Genomic DNA, 20,234 nt, shown 5'->3' on the forward strand with positions numbered 1-20,234 from the left:
AATCGATGGTGTTCTTGTGAGCCGCCGCAGAGGTCGGTCACCAGAGAGCAGAGGGCTAAAGGGCTTCAGTCAAAGTTAGCATGCCTCAGCAGTCCGCTACCACTGGTTCACTGGACCAGTGCTGAGACTCATGGCTTAGTATCTAATATCACTGATAAAAGTGGAGCGTTTGTATTTTGCTGAAAATACTGGCATAGTAATTATTCCCTGACCTGAGCTAGAAAGGCACAATTTTAATTAGTTAGTGATTTTTGCATTAAAAATATTTTTTAATGCAAAAATAATATGTTGTTGTGTTTATGTTAGTGTTTATGTTAGTGTTTATCCTTGTGGACACATTGGATTCATTTCCAAGTAACCTACATTAGGACCTTAAAGAGGAGAGCACAGCTAGCTGGTCACCCGCACACCTGTGAGTATGACAAACTGCTTTGCTCTCCTTAAAGTGGACTTTTTTATGGAGTGGCTTTGAAATTAATTTAATCCAAGCATAGCAGGCAGAGGTCCTGTGCATTCCACAAGATGTTTTTTGTCTCTGGGAAGACAGGCAAAAGATGCTTTTTTTCATCATACTAATTGTTTTTCCACCCATTTATTTATATTATGTTTTGGTCAAACGGTGTCTATCTACACTTGCACTTTTTCTCCAGTTATGTGCAGCAGGTTTGTGCACCCGAATGTGACGTTTAATCAGGCTAAGTAACAATGGAAATCTCCAGGTAGCTCAGAGAGCAAACAGATTAACCTGGTGATGGCTGGGGTCCCTGCTCTTATGGCAAACCATACTCTGGAAAGGCCTGAATTATTAAAAAGCCTGCCTTTGATTCCCACACAGCAGCGATGTACTGACAGCGGAACATGGGAAGCGATAGCCCCAGCCCTTACCAACGGAACTGCTCTCAGATTGAATATAATCTGATTTGCTCACCTAATGAGGTGCCCTGGCATTCGCCATGCGTGTCGGAGCTGCACGGCTCGCACACTGTGCTCTGCTGCAGCGTGTGTACCTACATACATATGACTTGATTGAGGGGGAGGGGTTATTTTTAGGCGTCTTAGAGGGAAGGGGGGCAGCCTCTAATGAATGGCCCCTTTTTTGCAATCTGACAGGGGAGAAATCGACTGCGGAGTTGGCAGTGTTTTCTAGGCTGACCGGAGCAGATCGAGGAAGCAGCCGGGTGGCTTTGTTTGCTTTCGTCCTGGGGCAAACATCCATTGTACTGCACTACACTACCAAGACAAGATACCAAAATGTCAGTTAAGAAATACTAATGAGGCATTGTTAGCATTCTTCAGCAAGACTTGGCAGACAGTGAGCACATAACATGCACACATTCACACAGTATGCCACACAGCATAGGATGCATTGTGAACATGCACACATTCACACAGCCACACAGCATAGGATGCATTGTAAAAAAGAGGCAAATGCGGCTGATGCAACAAAGTGGCAAGACAATCAAACTGTTGTCGAGCATCTTGCATTTAAAAAATGAAGTTTTTCAATTAATAATTAAAAAGCATGTCATTACCGGGCACATCTGTGTTTGGATTTGTTTGTTTTTGGTAAACAAAAACGCAGACATATATTGGTTAAAAAAAGGACAATTGGGCCATTAAGTCAGTTAATTAAGACTTGCTGCCTTGTTATCTCCATTCGCTTCAAGCAACTGCCCTCAACCTTTATTTCATTGTTCCATAAATATTTAATGCATCCTCTGTTTCAGAGGGACCGTCTCCATCAGGAGCAAATTGGCTGTGAGGAGACTGTAGAGGTGGCTCTTGGGCCATGTATGGACCCGCTGAAGTGATTGTAAAGTCCACTGAGGTATTAAATGGAAATGTTCAAACTCAGGGATAGTGTTGTAAATAAATACCAGGAGATAAGTGGGTATGGATACCACAAAGACAAGGGCCAATCTTTAAATGAAATCATGGCACCAGAGAATGTAAGATAATAATGTATATCGTAGTAGAGCACGGCCACACAATTATTCACATGAATTTATATGCGTAACAAATGGTAATGCAATCGTAAGTAGCCAGTCCTTACAAATAACTTCTCCAGACTCTGAGCTTTTGAGAACAAGAGGGAAAGTGACCGTCGTGATTTTCTTTGGAGATAAAGAAGTGTTTCATGGCTGTTCTGAAAGCCGGGTTCCTCTTCGTCAGATGCAATTTCACAGCAACTGTCACAGTCTTTAATTTTCCCATCCCCATCCCCTACCCACCCAGTGACCAGGCAGGGCTCCCCTGGTTTAAGGCAGAGGAGAGTGGGCCAATAGCGTTTAATTGCCTGGTTTTATGGAGGCTGTGGAGGAGTAATAGCCACTCAGCAATTCTGTCCACATGATAGATTCCGCTGATGGTCGTGTGGTCCAGGGCAGCAGAGTGCATGGTGGTGGTCGAGCTGGTAAGAAAGGGCAAACAGAGGTTCTAGGAAGAGGAGGAGGCGCTGATTTAGGTTCAGCTACAGGAGTCAAGTCAAGTCAAGTAGGCTTTATTGTCAATTTCTTTACATGCGGTGGTCATACAAAGAATTGAAATTGAATTGAAAGGAGGAGTATGCTCATTGCCTTCATTTGGCTCACTGACTGTGGCTCAGACTGCCAGTCCCAAGTCATTTTTTTGTCTTTGTTCTGATATGATTTGCATATATTTCGATGGGTGAATGGAGGCAAAGCAAAGAGGGATTGAGTTGGATTCTGCTCAGATGTTGGATTAACCAGGGCATGTGGAGTTTCCTACATGATTTTTTCTGTACCCCCGCCAACACTGAACTTTGCTTGACATGTTTCTATTCTTCTCTTCACTCTTCCTTCCTGTGCCTTTCCTTGATGTGTGGACTGACTGACATTCAGTTTTATAGCATTTCATCAATCACTCCTAAAACAGAGGTCCATGAGATCAGCCGTTCCATTTCTCTCTGTGTTGTGAGCCTTAATGCTTCAATACATCAAATGCAGTTGAGGGTGGTGAATGCCATTTGGACAAAAAGTCATCTACAGTTGACCTGCGCGCCAAAGCTCCACAACCAGCCCGGGGTAGCCTATCTACCACTGGTAGAGAGAATTGTAAGGTGGCAGCAGGAGAAATACTGATCCCAGTGAGCTGTAAAATGAAGCCCCTCAAATAAAGACAAGCGTTACTGACATTGAGGTAATGAAATATACCCACCGTGTTTTTTTTTCCTTTTTCTTATGGAAGACGCCGAGTTTCAATGTTTTATTATTTCCCCCCTTTTTTTCATTCTGCCAGTATTCGCCCTTCTTTGACTTTTCGCATTTTCGTGATTATGTTGTTCATCTTGTGTAATAAATCTGACGGTTTGAGCTGGCTCAGCGTCTGTCCTGGAAACATTTTTATCTCTCACATGTATTCATCATGCCGACATGACAGTGAGCATAAATACCGTACATCAGGAGCTAATATCAGTTCTGTGTGGGATACAATTTAATCAAAGTAATACACTAGTAATTAGGCCTACATTGAGTTTAGCAGCCTTTCCTTTCAAAATTATTTCATTTCACTTTGTTCTATTTTGTGATTTTTCATTGCTTTTTTCCCACTGTTGTTGTTTTCCTCCCAAAGCCAACAATTTGTATACAATAAACACTTAGAGAAAGATTACATTAAATTCAGCTAATGTGAATGCAGCTACATACAGTAGATGCTCATAACACGCACATACTAGGCACTTTGTGGTATGTGAAGTCAATGCCTTAATTGCTTAATTCCTTAAGATTGTAAATTAAATATGTATTAGCCTGGGCCCTGCTGTAACAATGGAAGCTGCATGATTTGTGAATTGGGTGGCATAAAGCAGGCAAACCTGTGCATGAGCAGTAGGAGCACTATAACACCACAGCTTACTTACATACCCCAGTGAGCCACTCAGCCCAGACAAACTGCCTTTTAATTTCAACATAACAGATAGCCTGAATACTTATCTAGCCACTAACTGCCATGGTTAGTACTAGTGTTCCCCCAAGTGATAATTTAATCTGAATGCTTAAATAGCACCATAATTCACACCATTCGCCTCTGCCCTATCCATTGTGGGGTATCCCAAAATTATGTCTAATGTTTTAGCTAAAAATAAGAGAATGTTCTTGTGTAACAGACTTGTTGTGGTGGTTTTATGGATGAGGCACAATGTTTGCTGCTCCATAACACCAGCAATTGATCTGCATCACTTCTCAACATTTTCTGACAGGATGAATCTTAAAGAGAGTTGGGCTGAGCAGTTGGATGCTACATCCGTATTGACCCTGCTCATCTGCCACCACACGCCATCAAATCTGTCCACAGTATCAAGCCCAGAACGAAAACAAACTGACAAATACACTTTCAATTGATGTACACATGGCAGTGCTAGATATTTGTTCAATACAAGCTGTTCTGTCCTATAACTGTCCTGCCCGTAACATCTTGTCCTATAAAACTCAGCCGGCTGTAAGACAAATGGCAGAACACAAATAACCTGTCTTGAAATGTTTAAAGCGAAGATGTTCCGAGGATTTAGCACAGGCCTGGGAAAGTACAAGTGAGTCAGATGATGTTATCAATAGATGCATTCAGCGTTTGTATCATAGGGCCAACAGTCCAGTTCTGTGACAGTGACAGATGTGGAAAATAAAGGCTCCGTAACGCCGCACACTTCACCGATTAGTGCCCTACCTTGTTACCACATTGCGATAGAGTGCAATGTTGAGGCAGATCAATCTCAGCAATGGCTTTTTCAGTGTCAGGAGTAATAGACCTTAGAAGTGGTGCATGCTTACATGTTTCTTACCGGTCTGCTAGCATTTTTACTCTCTCTCTCTCTCTCTCTCTCTCTCTCTCTCTCTCTCTCTCTCTCTCTCTCTCTCTCTCTCTCTCTCTCTCTCTCTCTCTCTATCTTTGTCTCTCTCTCTCGCTCTCTCTCTCTCTGTTTGTCTCTCTCTCTTTCTCTCTCTCTCTCTGTGTCTTACACACACACACACACACACACACACACACACACACACACACACACACACACACACACACACACACACACACACGTACTGTATGTATGCACACACATACACACAGGTGAAACATACACATGCAGTACCTGCATAGCCTAGCATGTTCAGTGGTGCATTTTTTCCAAAGCTGTGCGCCACTGATTTATATCCATGTCCTTGATAGACATTGACAGGTCTCATGTAAACGCAGTACTGTGCTGGCTCTGGCTGGCTGTGACTGATGCTGGCCATTTAATGTGCATCAGCGCTTTCAAATCGTATTATACAGCGAGAGAGCCACAAGTCTCTTCCCCTCAGCCACTTTGGAGAAGCCTTGAGACACTGCTGTCAGCTCACTTTGTGTAATAGTGATAAAGAAGATGGCCTTTCGGACGATTGGGGGGTAGTCTTGCATGTGTGTGGTGGCACTCATCAGTTAAGTTGAAGTTCGTCTGTTAAGGTGAAATGTGACTGAACCTTGCTTTTAATCGGAGAGGGCGGGTCCTCCTATAGTCTCTGCCTATGAATGGTGCTAGTACTCATCAGCTACTACTCCTGTCAGCGTTACCGCTTTCATCAGCCAAGGTTACCATTGTCGGAATTTGTTAATCTCAATTTATGTCTTGAAAGCTGCTGTATGAGCACAGTCGTTTCATTAGGCAGCTGCACTCACACACACACACACACGGGTACACACTACAGACACGATGGTCTGCTATGGGAAATCTCCACCCTTGCTTGCTCCCAAGGCCTGTGTGGATAGTTTCAGAGAGTACATTTTGAATGGAGACAGTCAGCCTTTTTCGTCTCACAATGCTGTCATTCATCTCCACCAAATGTGTTGTTGTGTTTGTCCTTGTAAACATAATCATCCGATTAGCATGAGTGATGCGCTACTCTAGGTCATCAGAGGGGCTCCATTTGCCTCTCGCTGTGTGAGCCCTGTGGCGACCCTCTCTGCCGGATGCATCCCATAATAATACCTGCTGTTGAGAGCTGAGGGGGCAGGTACTCCACTCCTGGAGTTCAGTGGTAATTAGTGACATCTCCTTAGAGACAGTGTCACTATGCATTCTAAGTGCTCATATAAAAGGCGGTAATCAGGCTCATCTCTGAGGCTTCCCAAGGTTGAGCAGGGCTTAGCACCAAATCTGCCTTTGTCTAATGAGCGGAGGGACTTCTGTAGATAAAAGGTGTGGATGTGTTTGCATTGTAAGGGTTTTTCTGCACACAGGGCTGGACTGGGGGAGAAATAGGGCCCGGGCACTTTTGGCTTAAAGGTGCCCCTCATAAGTAGCGGTGCAGAACTGAATCACCGACGGGCCCTGCACCCTCGTACATTTCTGAAAATAGGGGCCCATGAGGGTGCGGGGCCCATGAGGGTGCGGGGCCCACTGGTGATTCAGTTCTGCGCCGCCAATTACGAGGGTCCCACCAGGAAATGCCCGCTATGCCAGATGGCCAGTCCAGCCCTGTCTGCACATCTGAAGTGGGGAGCCAGGCCGCCAAGCAGACATTATTAGATGGTATGAGCTATACAAAACAGGCTACAGTGGCCGGACCCTGCAGGGAGCTGTGTTTGGGGATTAGAGGCATCATGTTTCATTTGTACTCCTGTGAGTAAAGTGTTTTTTTTTCATGTTTTATGTTATAAGCAGAGAACAAAACCACCACTGTGCCGCTGAGCTCAAAATTGCAACATAAACAGTGGGTTATGGTATGTATTAGACCATCATTACCTAAAACATGGCGCGTGTTATGCCAATAGTTGCTGATGGACTCCTTGTGGACCTTTTTTTCAGCACGCACACAAAAAATGGAATGGGCATACATGTGCCAGAGATCCTCATATTTCACTCAGCGCAGAGTGCTTGCTGGGCGTGTGTCCATGACGATAAGGTTGAATGGCCAGGACATGACCTAATTGAAAGTATTTCTCTCTCTCTCTCTCTCTCTCTCTCTCTCTCTCTATCTCTTTCTCACACACATACACACACACAGACACTCTCACACACGGAAAACTGCCCCCAGAAAAAATGACATTCGATTAGTTTTGACCTCAGCTGCAGCTGACATCCCACACCATTGGTGTGATCCATTGCATTCAATGTTAAAAAAATAGACTTATAATTAACACTACCAAGAAATTTGGCTTCGGAATGACAAAGAACCCATTTCCTTATCTAAAGCCTCAAATAAAATAGAATAATGTGGTCCACAGTTTTGCCCGTGTTGAATTTGATGGATGGTCTAGTATAGCAGCTGCCCAGGCCACCATATGCTCCAGGTTATATGCTAAAAGGATGAGTTCTTCCACTCTAACACACCGGCTGGAACAAAGCTGTCGCTTCTTTAGGTCTTTGTCGAGGTTTTTTGTGAACTGCATGGAAAATATCTCATTGGTTATATGAGCATTATACTGCTCTAATAGAGGCCTGATTGGCATCGGCATGTTGTGACCTTCTCACGGTGAATCATGTCTCACCAGGCTACTCACAAGTGTTACGGAGTCTGAGGTTAACCCTGCAATTAGTGCAATGGTTGCTAGAAATTATCTCCTCGTCTGAATAGAATGACCTTACCACTTCCATAGTTACAAGTATTAATCAAACAACAGGGCTGTGTTCAGAAAAAAAGTATTCTTTTCTGCTTTGGAATAGTGATGAAATTGCACAGCGTTATTTCTGCTGTGTGCCGCTAGAGACCATGTAAGGCGGGTCCAGACAACACATTCAAAAACTTCCCTGTGATTGGTGGTGTGAAGTGAGGTTGCCCTCTATTTTATGTATGTCAGAGTGCTGTTTCAAACAGGATACAAACACCAGGATACTATTGTGTTGTGCAGGAGTATGCATCATTTTTCGCCACTTTTAGGGTAATTAATCAGGTAATTGAATGAGATTACAGTTACCATTCATTCACACACAAATAGAATAGGCAGTGTAATTAAACATTTCGCAACATTAATAAAATATTTTCTAGTAAATTAGAAAAAGGGCTTTGAAGTGACTAGCCCCATGCAAATATTGAGACATTGTGCAGCCACTCGTTATTTCTGTGAAACAAGGTCAACTGGTTTTATCAATGGTCAATGGACAACTAGGGAAAAGGTAGAGAGGTAATTGCAATCTCACAGGCTATCACAAAATACATTCTGGCTAACGGACATAATTGATGTTTAATCAAATTTTGTTTACATCAATAGACATCCTTTTCGTTCCTAGAGGGAGAATTTGGCATTGCTGTCCCACCCTATGCTTACAGCTGTAGCTGATTGTATAGAGAAATTCCGTAGATATGGTAGGACTGAAGTCCAATGAATGATATTGCCATGCTGTATATGACATTGTGCCATGATGTGCCATGATGATTGTGCCAGGGAGGGAAGATTGTGAATTGTTTAGCACAATTAATTTGTAATTAAAAGAAATATTGTCTAAAAGTATCGTGATATCAATATTGACTGAAATAAATGTGATATTGATTTTTCTCATAATCGAGCAGGCCTAACATGTCCCCACCATCCACACCTTAAAATGACACCCATGCAGGGAAAAACTTTCATAGGGAATAAACAGCAAAGCAAACAGTCAAAACATATAAACCAGCATACCTTCTATCGAAGTTTTGCCAGAATATGTGTAAAACTGAACGAGTGAGCTCAGCACCATTGTCAGGAGAACAAAGCGCGCGCGCGCACACACACACACACACACACACACACACACACACACACACACACACACACACACACACACACACACACACACACACACACACACACACACACACACAAATATTATGACTGTGTAATTAATATGTTAATTAACATGTTAAAGTTGAATGATTTCCATAAAACAAGAAAATACCCAAGACTACTTTTCTTTTTCATGCACACACAAAACCACATAAATATCTAATCAAAGAAAGAAAGCCCACACATAAAAACACACAAAGTTTTTTATCTCCTGCCAAACTTGTGGCACAGGTCCGTACACACCCACCCACACACACACACACGCGCACGCCCGTACACACACACACACACACACACACACACACACACACACACACACACACACACACACACACACACACACACACACACACACACGGGCGCACTCAAGCATGCACACAAACACACACGCACGCACACGCGCACAAACACACGCACGCACACGTACACACACACACACACACACACACACACACACACACACACACACACACACACACACACACACACACACACACACACACATACACACACACACACACTACTCCAGGCCCTCTCGCCACCATGAGGTTGTCTGTACAGTATGGGAGGATACAGGAGGGGCAAATACAGGAGGGGCCTCCTGCTGCTGTCCATACTATCTGGCTCCACTTCTCTCCTCTCCCCTAATGGACCTCCTGAAAAGAAACAATTTGATACAAAAACTTGGATGGTGCTTCGGACAACAAACCTGTGTCTTGTACGTAGGTGTGCCTGTGTGTTTGTTTTTCAACGAGTTCAACAAATCAGGGTTCCCACGGGTCATGGAATTTCTGGAATATCATGGAATTTCATGAATGTTTTTTCAGTCATGGAAAGTCATGGAATTTTACCATTTTGCATGCACAGTCATGGAATATCATGGAATTTTCTTAACAATTGTGTATCAAAAACTTTTTTGTTTGGTGTATAACATTGTTTCTTACTGGTTATACTACAATGCTTCACCAGAGACAGTTAAGTTTTGCGCTGTAATGTGCAACATTCTAGAATGCAATAAGCCCACTGAAGTCTGGCGGTGGCTCGGTGTCGGCTCTAGGGGCGAAGATAATCTTTAGTTTTCTTTTCACACTTTAAAAAACTTTTTAACATAATTTCTTGTTACCGAAATGGTCATGGAAATTCAGTTTTTTTGGGTCTGGAAAGTTATGGAAAATCATGGAATTTTATATCTGAATTAGAGTGAGAACCCTGACAAATATCTTCTGGGGTCTTTTGCCAGGTTGGTTGGCTTATGATAGTGCTGTGCTCTGTCTGCGTCTTATTTCAGGTCCTTGCCCAGTAAGGGAATGGCGCATACTAAGGGCACTTGAGAGGTCATCATTCTTGAGATATTACGCATATTTAAAATGCTTTATGATTGAAATGTGATGTACACGGTTTGATTATGTCTGACAAAACAAGGAAGACTTGCTTAAGTGTGAGCACGGTGGTTTTGATGGCTGTTGTGGTGACCGCTTTGACAGCTCTTAGTTGTTTGTTTTTTACCGTGCCAAGGAGATTATTGTCTCATTGTGCATTTGGAGCTTGACCTGACAACCCTCCATCCTTGCTGTACACACTTCAGTTCCCCAGAAGTGCTGCCTTTCTCCCTTCTGTTTGGAGCTGTCAATAAAGGGACGTTTTTGTAATGTCTAGGATGGACAAGGCAGGCTCAGCATGTGGGACATTTTTTGTAATGCCTAGGATGGACAAGACAGGCTCATGTGTTCTGTCTCCGACTTGATTTGTAAAATGCCTGAATGAGAGCTAGCAACTCCAAAGCTGTGATAAAGACTTTGCAGGGAAAAGGGCAGGTTTGAAGACAACAAAAGAGCCTCCAGTTAAATCCTTGAAAAGACAAATACACTTCCGCTATCAGTGAGCCTTGGTAGTGCATGGAAATAGTCTGCAGTTCATCCATTCCACCTACTGTCAACTGGTATGGGCCGCAGAGAGTGGCCTTTGACATTTTGGTCTTTGAAGGTGTCTGTTTTTGATTCAGTGTCACACTCTCCCACTTTGTCACGAAAGGCCCCTGTAAAGGGCTTCTTCCTTCCTTCCTTCCTTCCTCCTCCTCTTCCCCTCCCTCTTCTTCTTCTTCTTCTTCTTCTTCTTCTTCTTCTTCTTCTTCTTCTTCTTCTTCTTCTTCTTCTTCTTCTTCTTCTTCTTCTTCTTCTTCTTCTTCTTCTTCTTCTTCTTCTTCATCATCAGGGACTGAAGGCACTGAGCAAGCAGGTTCAGGGCCAAAATCTCCCCACACACGCATATACACACTCATGTGAACGTACACACGCACGCTCACACACACACACACACACACACACACACACACACACACACACACACACACACACACACACACACACACACACACACACACACATACACACACACACACACACACACACACACACACACACACACACACACACACACACACACACACACACACACACACACACACACACAAGGGTGTGTGGGAAGGGTATAGGTGCACAGGGGTTTGCTCATGACATTGTACAAACCCCAACTCCGGTGAAGTTGGGACGTTTGGTAAACAGTGAATAAAATCAAAATGATATCATTTTCAAAACATTCAATCTATTCATTAGATGGAGAATAGTGAAAAGACAACATATTAAGTGTTAAAACCGAGAAAAAATATTGTTTTGGGGGACATATGTACTCATTTCTAATTTGATAAATCCAACACGTTTCAAATAAGTTGGGACGGGGATCAGTGAAATTAAGTAAACATCCAAATAAGATAAAACAACAAAGAAGAACATTTCAAAATGAATTGTACTGATGGACAATATAGGTGTCAAGGTATAAGATCATCACAGAGAGGCTGAGTCACTCAGAATTAAAGATGCAAAGGGAATAATTACCATAGTTATTACATACATTTTTGAATTCCCTGTGATTTACCACGATTGAGTGTATATAAGACATATTTTTGTTACTAAAATCATTGTATAGGTTCATGACATCATGAAATATATATTGGCTGTAGTCTCACTCTAGCACTCCAGGAATTAGAGCTATTGAAATTTACCATATTAAGAATGCTTAATGCGTGCAAATGATACAGGGGTGTAACATTCTCCTAAGCACCTGAGCTCACTTGAAATAGACCCAGAAGACATGGGAAACTGTCCTTTGCTTATAGAAGTTGGCAGAAGTTGTAGAAGTCCATTCTTTTTGACAATAATAGAGCGTTGCACATCATGTGCTACAGTGAAAATGGACCATCCAACTTGTGTTAGTGCTAGCTTCAAAAGTCAGCCTCCATGATGGCATGCGGGTGCAGTAGTGCATTGGTTAAGATGTTCTCACTCATCTGTAGAGTTACATACAGTGCTGAATGGTATAAATGGGTTTTAAACAGCATGAAAAGCCACTCATGCATTATATTTTGAATGGAGATCTTCGATTACTGCCACATAGTAAGGTCAAATTGCATTCTCTACTATGTTTTAACAGTTTGGCTCCATCATAAGGACCAGCAGGTGATAAAATGGTGGGCTTTTGGTCAAGAACTGTCACACTGTAAGCACTACAGAAAGGAAAACATTGCAAAACATGACAAGGAATACACCCATCATTTAAGCTGGTGAAATCATGTCCAAGATAGGAATTAACACTGTTTTTTATATAAATTCATCAATCGGTTAATGTATTTAACTGTTAAGTGTTGTCTTTTGTTTTGTTTTTAGTCTTTCTCGACATTTGCTGCCATTTATTGTCCCCGTCCCAACTCTTTTGAGACGTGTTGGATTTATCAAATTAGAAATGAGTACATATGTCCCCCAAAACAATATTTGTTCTCGGTTTTAACACTTAATATGTTATCCTTTCACTATTCTCCATCTAATGAATAGATTGAATGTTTTGAGAATGATAGCATTTTGATTTTATTCACTGTTTACCAAACGTCCCAACTTCATCGGAGTTGGGGTTTGTAGATGTACATGTAGTATTTGGAAAAACTAACTACCGTATTTGTATACTTTAGGATGTTAGGATGTGCAGTGACTGTATAGGGCACTATGTCAGTCCGTCTCTTTGTTGGTCAGTTGGGCTGTTCGTTGGAAACTGTATTTCTTTTTGGAGGGTTTGCATGCGACACAGGTCTATTGATCTCATAGTCAGTTCTACTCCCAATTGTCCCTGCGGACATATGTATCTGTTTCACAATGGCAGATTGTACTAGTTATTTACTAAGATATCTAAATAGCAGTGATAAAACCAGTGTAGTTTCAGACAAACTTCTCTTCTGCTCAGTAATAAATGTTATAGCATGTTATTTATTATTTGTGAAAAATGGGATATGGCAGGGTGTTGCGTGCTCTGTATTGAGTGTGATTATACAATGTAAAATGTGTTATCAACATTCTCAACTAATTTTTTTCTATGGCAAACACATATTGAAGTGGCAGCTAATCAAACAAATATTTTAGCTATACTGGGGAGAAGAATTTGCCCGACACGCTATTGATGCAAAGAAGCTTTCAAGATCATCCACGTTTCCGTTTTCTTGCTTTAGTCACTTACCTTTCTTCAGGGTAAACTTCAGTGTTCCATCCATGACATAATTCAAATCCAGACATTTGAAGCAACGAAGCCAGGTGTGCAAATGTGCAGGAAAAGTGCCAATGCGCTGTGCAAAGTCAGCTAAAAGTGTGCACAGAGTAATGTGGTCAAGGAGCAGTTCTAAGCATATAAAGTGTGGTCAGCAAATAGTGGACTCTCCCCAGATACCCACACTATCTACTACTTAGCTGCCATATCCCCAGCGCCAGGTGATATACCAAAACGAATCACCACGTGGCCCAATCTACCCAATCACGTCACCACCCCAGCATGTCAATCACATTATTAAACTAAAATCTGTCTGTAACACATATACAGTATATAGTAAACTACACAGAAATTCCACAAATGTTGAGATCCGCAGGAACATCATATGACATATGTGAGCTTACGTAATAACTTTTCATCAGTTCATCAATGTTCCTGATTTTCCGTGCTTTATATAACAGTTTATTGCAGAGTGGCTGGCCACAGCTTCTAACTTTCAAAGCTGTCTCTGCAACTCTGGAAACGGGAGTTAAGAAGTAAAGTAAAGATGCAACATCATGTAAACAATGCCAAACTAGGGCACACGTCTAGAGGGATCTGTGGGATACCAGTAATAAGTATGTATTTTGCATTTCAAATGCAGGGTTATTACGCAAATTATTTCATTCTAATTATTCTAGCCCTAAATCACAAGATGTGGAATTTCAATGATTGTCTGATTAATTGTTAGTCCTATATTAAGAGTTGTAATTAACTCAGGTGACGGTTGGAATGTGTGATCATAGACTGTAGAACGTATTTGAACAAGGGGGCATAATCACAATCTAGTGTGTCACAGCCCTACAATGTTGTTAAGGTACGGGAAAATCATTTATCTGTTTTGGAAATTCATATATGTTCAGTTATCCTGACTTTGTCCTCCATACACAACATGATTTATAGTTTATGCAAAGATATGTTGTGTATTTAACCATTTCATCTGCATAGTGTAGGTGTGTTTTACGCATTAGGGACACACATAGTAGTGTATAAATGAATATCATCCCATACTTATCATAAATGTTCAGTGTTAAATGTTCATTTGTATTTATTATTAATCACTTCTTGTTACCAATGCATCACTGTTACCTGTCCTGTCTTGCACTTTGTCAGTGTGTAAAATGTCAGTCCTATGTATGTCCATGTCTTGGCATGGTGTAGAGCAGTTTTTCCCAACCAGGGGTACGTGTACCACTAGGGGTACGCGAGCACACTGCAGGGGGTACTTGGAAAGATATTATTATAACAAATGTATGGAGCAGTCACATCAGGACAGGGAAAGCGATATAAAACATGAATTAGGGGGTACTCATGGCACAGCAAAGAGGTTTAGGGGGTACGCGAGACAAAAAAGGTTGGGAAACACTGGTGTAGAGAGAGAAACGTAATTTCATTATCCTTATACTTGTGCCTATGAAGAAAGTGACAATAAAAGCTGACTTGACTTGATCTATATCTGCTACTCCTCCCATAATGGTGCTGCAATAAGCCATTAAAATGTTCATGACATTTTCAAGTCTCCCAGAATACTGTATTGCTAAATGTATGTATTGCTTTTCTCATTAGCTCACCGGTGTATCAGGTGACTCACATGCTAAAACAATCTCATATTATACAAACAATCATGAAGCTCCAATGAAAGATTAATCAATGATGAATCTTAAAGTTTAGTATTGCTATGTTGTCAGAATAAATAAATAGAATCTAAGGGTCTGTTTTCCCACTAGAATCCGCTGCCCTGCCCCGAGGACACCCAACCTCAGCAATAAGGGGCTCGGGGAAAATTGATTGAGCAAAGGCATCTGCTTCTCTCCCACGCTCTCTCGCAACGTGTCAGCATGTAAGAAATCTATGGCTGGCCCTGACACGCCCTCCTCTACTTCTACCTCTGACCATGAGTAGGCTGAAAGCCAACGGTTGAAAACGAAACTGAGAAAGACCAAAAGAGACAGACAGGCTGACGGATGTAGGGATGGGAGAAAGAGAGCTAATCTAATGAAAGAGTGGAAAAAAAGAAAGGCGCATCTCATTTGAGAATCTTCAGCGCTTGATTTGTCAAGGAAAAATGTGAATCTGAGGCAAAGAAAATGTATTAATGCGGCCTGTCAGTTTTGATGAGTATGAGGCTTGTGGGCAGTGGTGAGTTGGACCAAGACATCAGTGATGACGAACACATTTGTAGGAACTCATCAAATCAGCCTATGTCCTCTGACTCTCCCTGTCTCTGTCTTTCTGTCTGTCTGTCTGTCTGTCTGTCTGTCTCTCTCTCTCTCTCTCTCTCTCCCTCTCTCTCTCTCTCTCTCCACCTTGAACACAGAGTGCCAGTCCATAATTCTCATACTTGTGACAAAGCTGAGCATCATCCTAGCCCAAAAATGGCTCTGACTCTGGCAAGTAGAAAGTTTCCTTCGCCACAAGCTATAAAGCCTTTAAAAAGCACTTAATCAGAGCCGGCGAGTGCGCTGCCCATTACTCGACCCGACAGTTCTTTTATGCTCTTTTTGATGGATACATTAACTATGTTTGAAGCCATGGTAACAATGCTTCGTGGAGCTCTAAGGCAGTGGCTTTATGCTGGATCCCTGTGATGTGCATGGTACTCTTGACAAAGTAAGGTTGGTGGAGGGGAAAGAGAAGGTCAAGGCTTTTAATTTAATTCTTTGAACTTAACAAGCCTTTAACCACTGAATAAACACTCTTCTTCTTTTTAGCCCCTTTTTCCATACCTTTGCCTGAGTTTTTTCTTGAAGCTGTCAAACTAGCCTGAAGCAGGCTGGCTTTACAATTAAATAGATTTGGCTGGTAAACGGAAGTAGTTGAACGCATGGTGCAAGAAACTGCAGAGAAAGACATTATCAAAAGTCTGTTCCTGAGGGGGGACACCATTTTCAATTTCCCCCACGCAGGCTCGTCTGGACTCCATTCACATTCCAGAGATAGCAAGCAGCAAGCAACATTGCCATCCTCCTGCTTTTCAGAAGTCTTCAGAATCTTACAGCTCTTTGCTGCATCCGATTGCAGGACTGCTCCGACTGGCTGTACTAAATGATTGATTTATGGATTTTAATCAGTTGTCTTCTGTGGCCAGCAGAAAAATGTCAGATTGGCCCAGGTATGTTTCTCTGCCAATTCCATCTCTCGATGTCTTAGTCTGGAGGGAACCTGAGCAGTCAGAATTAATGAGCGCAGAAAAGGACGGTGATCCCTCAGGTTTTGGTTAATTTAACCACAGAGTGATGCAGAGAGGAAGAGAAGAGATGAAATACTGGGCCGCTAAACCATGAGAGAGAGAGAGAGAGAGAGAGAGAGAGAGAGAGAGAGAGAGAGAGAGAGAGAGAGAGAGAGAGAGAGAGAGAGCAGTTGTGCCTGGATTCAATGGATTTTCTGTATGTATGCCAAGCAGGCTCCGGGGCAGTTCACTCTGAGGTATCATTCAGCACCACATTTCTTTTCTAAACCTCTGATCCAACTGTCTGTGACTGATGCATAAATTTGATTATCAGAAGTGTCTATCACAGAAGCCCGTGCAAACTTTCAGCTAATATTAATCACACCCTGGCAGGCACTTACCAAGTGCAGTAGAGATTGCTCATGGTTTGAGAATTAAGTGTATACCTTCAAATGTACCCGTGCATGTTGCATATTCAGTTTAATACAGTATAGTAGTCAGTTATTTAGCCAGCAGGTTGGCAGGTTAGTTCATAGTATAGCTGTTTTGTAGGGGAAACTCTTGCATCCACCGTTAAAGTTATATGAATAATTCATTTGTCCGTGTTATGAGGAAAAGGAAAGGAATACTTGCTGTATCATTGATTAAAATCAAGCTTAATTATGAGCTTGGATGTTTTGGGGTGTCTACTGTTTTTGGTAGTGATTTCAGTGATATAATTTATAGGCCTACATTTACTGCACTTTTTGAGGACAAGGGAATGGAGCTTCGAAACGAGAAGCACAATAAGTTTCCCCCCAAAATTACTTTTCCAGCCAGAATGCTCGCTCTTGCTTTGTGTCTGAATGGGAACAATTAATCTCCATTTATTTCTAAATTGAATGGCACTATTTTTACTGAAATTATTCATGACAATTTTTTGTGAAACATTAAGGCACATGCATTTTCATTAACTTAACGTTTTTCATCATTATGAAACATCATTTCAGAGATGGCTCATAACTGAATGTTTTTCTTCATTCAGAGCTTCAGTTTTGCTATAATAGTAATAATTTTCTGAGGTAATATCACAAGAGAACAGCAGGCCTTTTGCAAATTCTAGGCTTTCTCAAACCATTGTAGTATTTCAGCTTTTTTTTACTGCTTTTGTGCCCTGAAGATAATTCTGCAAAGTATCATGAAATTTAAGTGAGAACCAAGTGTGCCTCTAAAACAAAGCCCCCTGTACTTTAACATCAAAGGCAATCTTGAACAAAGCGGTGTAAAAGCACATTTTATGAAATGAAATGAAATCGGTGTGTGAAAAAAATCACATGCATACAAACTATGCACGTATACGTCTCTGAGGGCAATTGTTGGCTCAATAAATCGATAAAAACATAAAGCACCTTAGGTTGGCCGTAATGAGCTCACACAGACAGGATGACAAGGCGGCGTTTCATCATGGTCTCATCACACACCACCTGCGTTTCGGTGTCTGGTTAGAGGCTGATGGTGTTGGGGGCAGTGTAAAATAACCATACAAAACACTCATTACTGAACCACCCAGCCTCATCACTCATCATAAAATACACATTTATTTGTGATATTCCGTGATATGAATGCAGGTAATCAACTGTTCAATATGAAGATAGAGCGATACATCACCATTGCCAAACACCTGTGCTGTGGATTATGACAGAAAATAGCCTGGAGGCATAAGGATGCTTTCATCAGGTGGATCCACTGCTAAGGCACGTGGCTGGCTGGCTGCAAGTTCATTTCCAGTCCTTGTTTGTTTATTATTATTGAGTTTGGCCTGAGATACCAGAATGGAGAGTTTGAGTTAAACAGGTTGGGGTTGAGTTCAGGCTGTTGCTGTTGGATTGTGTATATACTGTATTATATGAAGTCATATACACTCACCGGCCACTTCAATAGGAACACCTCTATAATGCTGAGTTGGACCCCCTTTAGCCTTCAGAACTGCCTGAACTGCCTGCAACAATACTCGGGTAGGCTGTGCCATTCCAACAAAGATAAATTGATACTAATTGGTTCAAATTGTGTTAAGAAAATATCCTTATGCCTATATATCCCCAGCCTGAAACGTTGATGTAAGGCAGGGTTGACCCATGTTTTCATGCTGTTGACGCCAAATTCTGACCATTCCACCTGAGTGTTGCAGTAGATATGAAGACTCATCAGGCAACATTTTTTCCAATCTTCTAGTCTCGTTTATGGTGAGCCTGTCCAAATTGTTGCCTCATTTTCCTGTTCTTAGCTGACAGGAGTGGCACCAAATGTGGTTTTCTGCTGCTATAGCCTATTTGCCTCAAGATTTGGTGTGCTGTGTGTAATCAGGGATTCTCTTATGCATACCTCGGTTGTAATGAGTGGTAATTTTACCTTTGTATCAGCTCAAACCAGTCTGGCCATTTTCCTCTGACCCCTGCCATCAACAAGGCATTTTTGCCTACAGAATCACTTTTTACTGCATTTTTTTCTTTTTCGCACCATTCTTTGTAAACCCGAGAGATGGTTGTGTGTGAAAATCCCAGTAGATCAGTATTTTATGAAATACTCAAATCAAGCCCTTTCGGCTTGACAGCCATACCATGTTCAAAGTCATTTAAATAACCTTTCTTCCCCATTATGATTAGGGGTGCAACGGATCAGAAATCTCACGGTTCGGATCGTTCCTCGGATCAGAGCCCACGGATCGGATCATTTTTCGGATCAGCAAAAAAAAAAAAAAATCATTATTATTTTATTTTTTTAATTGATAACACAAATAAACATAAGCTGTGTCTTTGTTAGGGGTGGGCATAGATAATTTTTTGAATGTAGATTAATCTCATTGCAATTATGAAATTAATCTAGATTAATCTATATCAAAATGTCTAATTGAGAATATGCACACTACCAAAATAATGGCTTAAAGTCTTGTGACCTACTGACAGATGGCGCATAGACCAGAACTCATGTCCTTAATTGTATCAATCATTTATTGAAACACAATTGCCTCAGCGGTTCAGCATTTCAGAGAGAGAGAGAGAGAGAGAGAGAGAGAGAGAGAGAGAGAGAGAGAGAGAGAATCGGCATTGACTGTTAAAAAGGGCAGCGGCTGCTTTAAGAAGGCGGAGACTCTGCAGGGACATCAGAGCGCACAGAAAGTCTAACCAGATGATTTAACCTGCTCGCTGTCCTGAGAATGTCAGGAGTCACAACACAAAATGAATTCAGTTTGCCAAAGTTTTATATCACACGCGACAATCGCGGTACGTTACATGAGCATATCTCACTGCGTCGCAAATGCGCTGAACTCAACCGATCGCAACACAAACTTAGCGAGAGTAGTTCTAGACATTGACAGTTCGAGTTTGACAGTCAGTCTTCAAAATGCATGTACAGTAGGCTATCGCACGGAATGTTTAGCAACTATGGCACAGGCAAGATTTCGGGAACAGTTTGTGTTGTTGTTTGTGTTCCATGCAGTGCGTGAGGTAGACGTCCCAAACGACTAGATTGAACATGCGCACAATTTCATAAATCAATCCGCGGACCATGTGTGTGCCGAACCGAAATGATTGGTCCGAACGGACCACGGATCAATGATGATCCGTTGCGCCACTAATTATGATGCTCGGTTTGAACTGCATCAGATCATCTCGACCATGTCTACATGCACAAATGCATTGAGTTGCCACCATGT

The sequence above is a fragment of the Engraulis encrasicolus genome, chromosome 16 (genome assembly GCF_034702125.1).
Source record: "Engraulis encrasicolus isolate BLACKSEA-1 chromosome 16, IST_EnEncr_1.0, whole genome shotgun sequence".
NCBI lineage: Eukaryota > Metazoa > Chordata > Actinopteri > Clupeiformes > Engraulidae > Engraulis > Engraulis encrasicolus.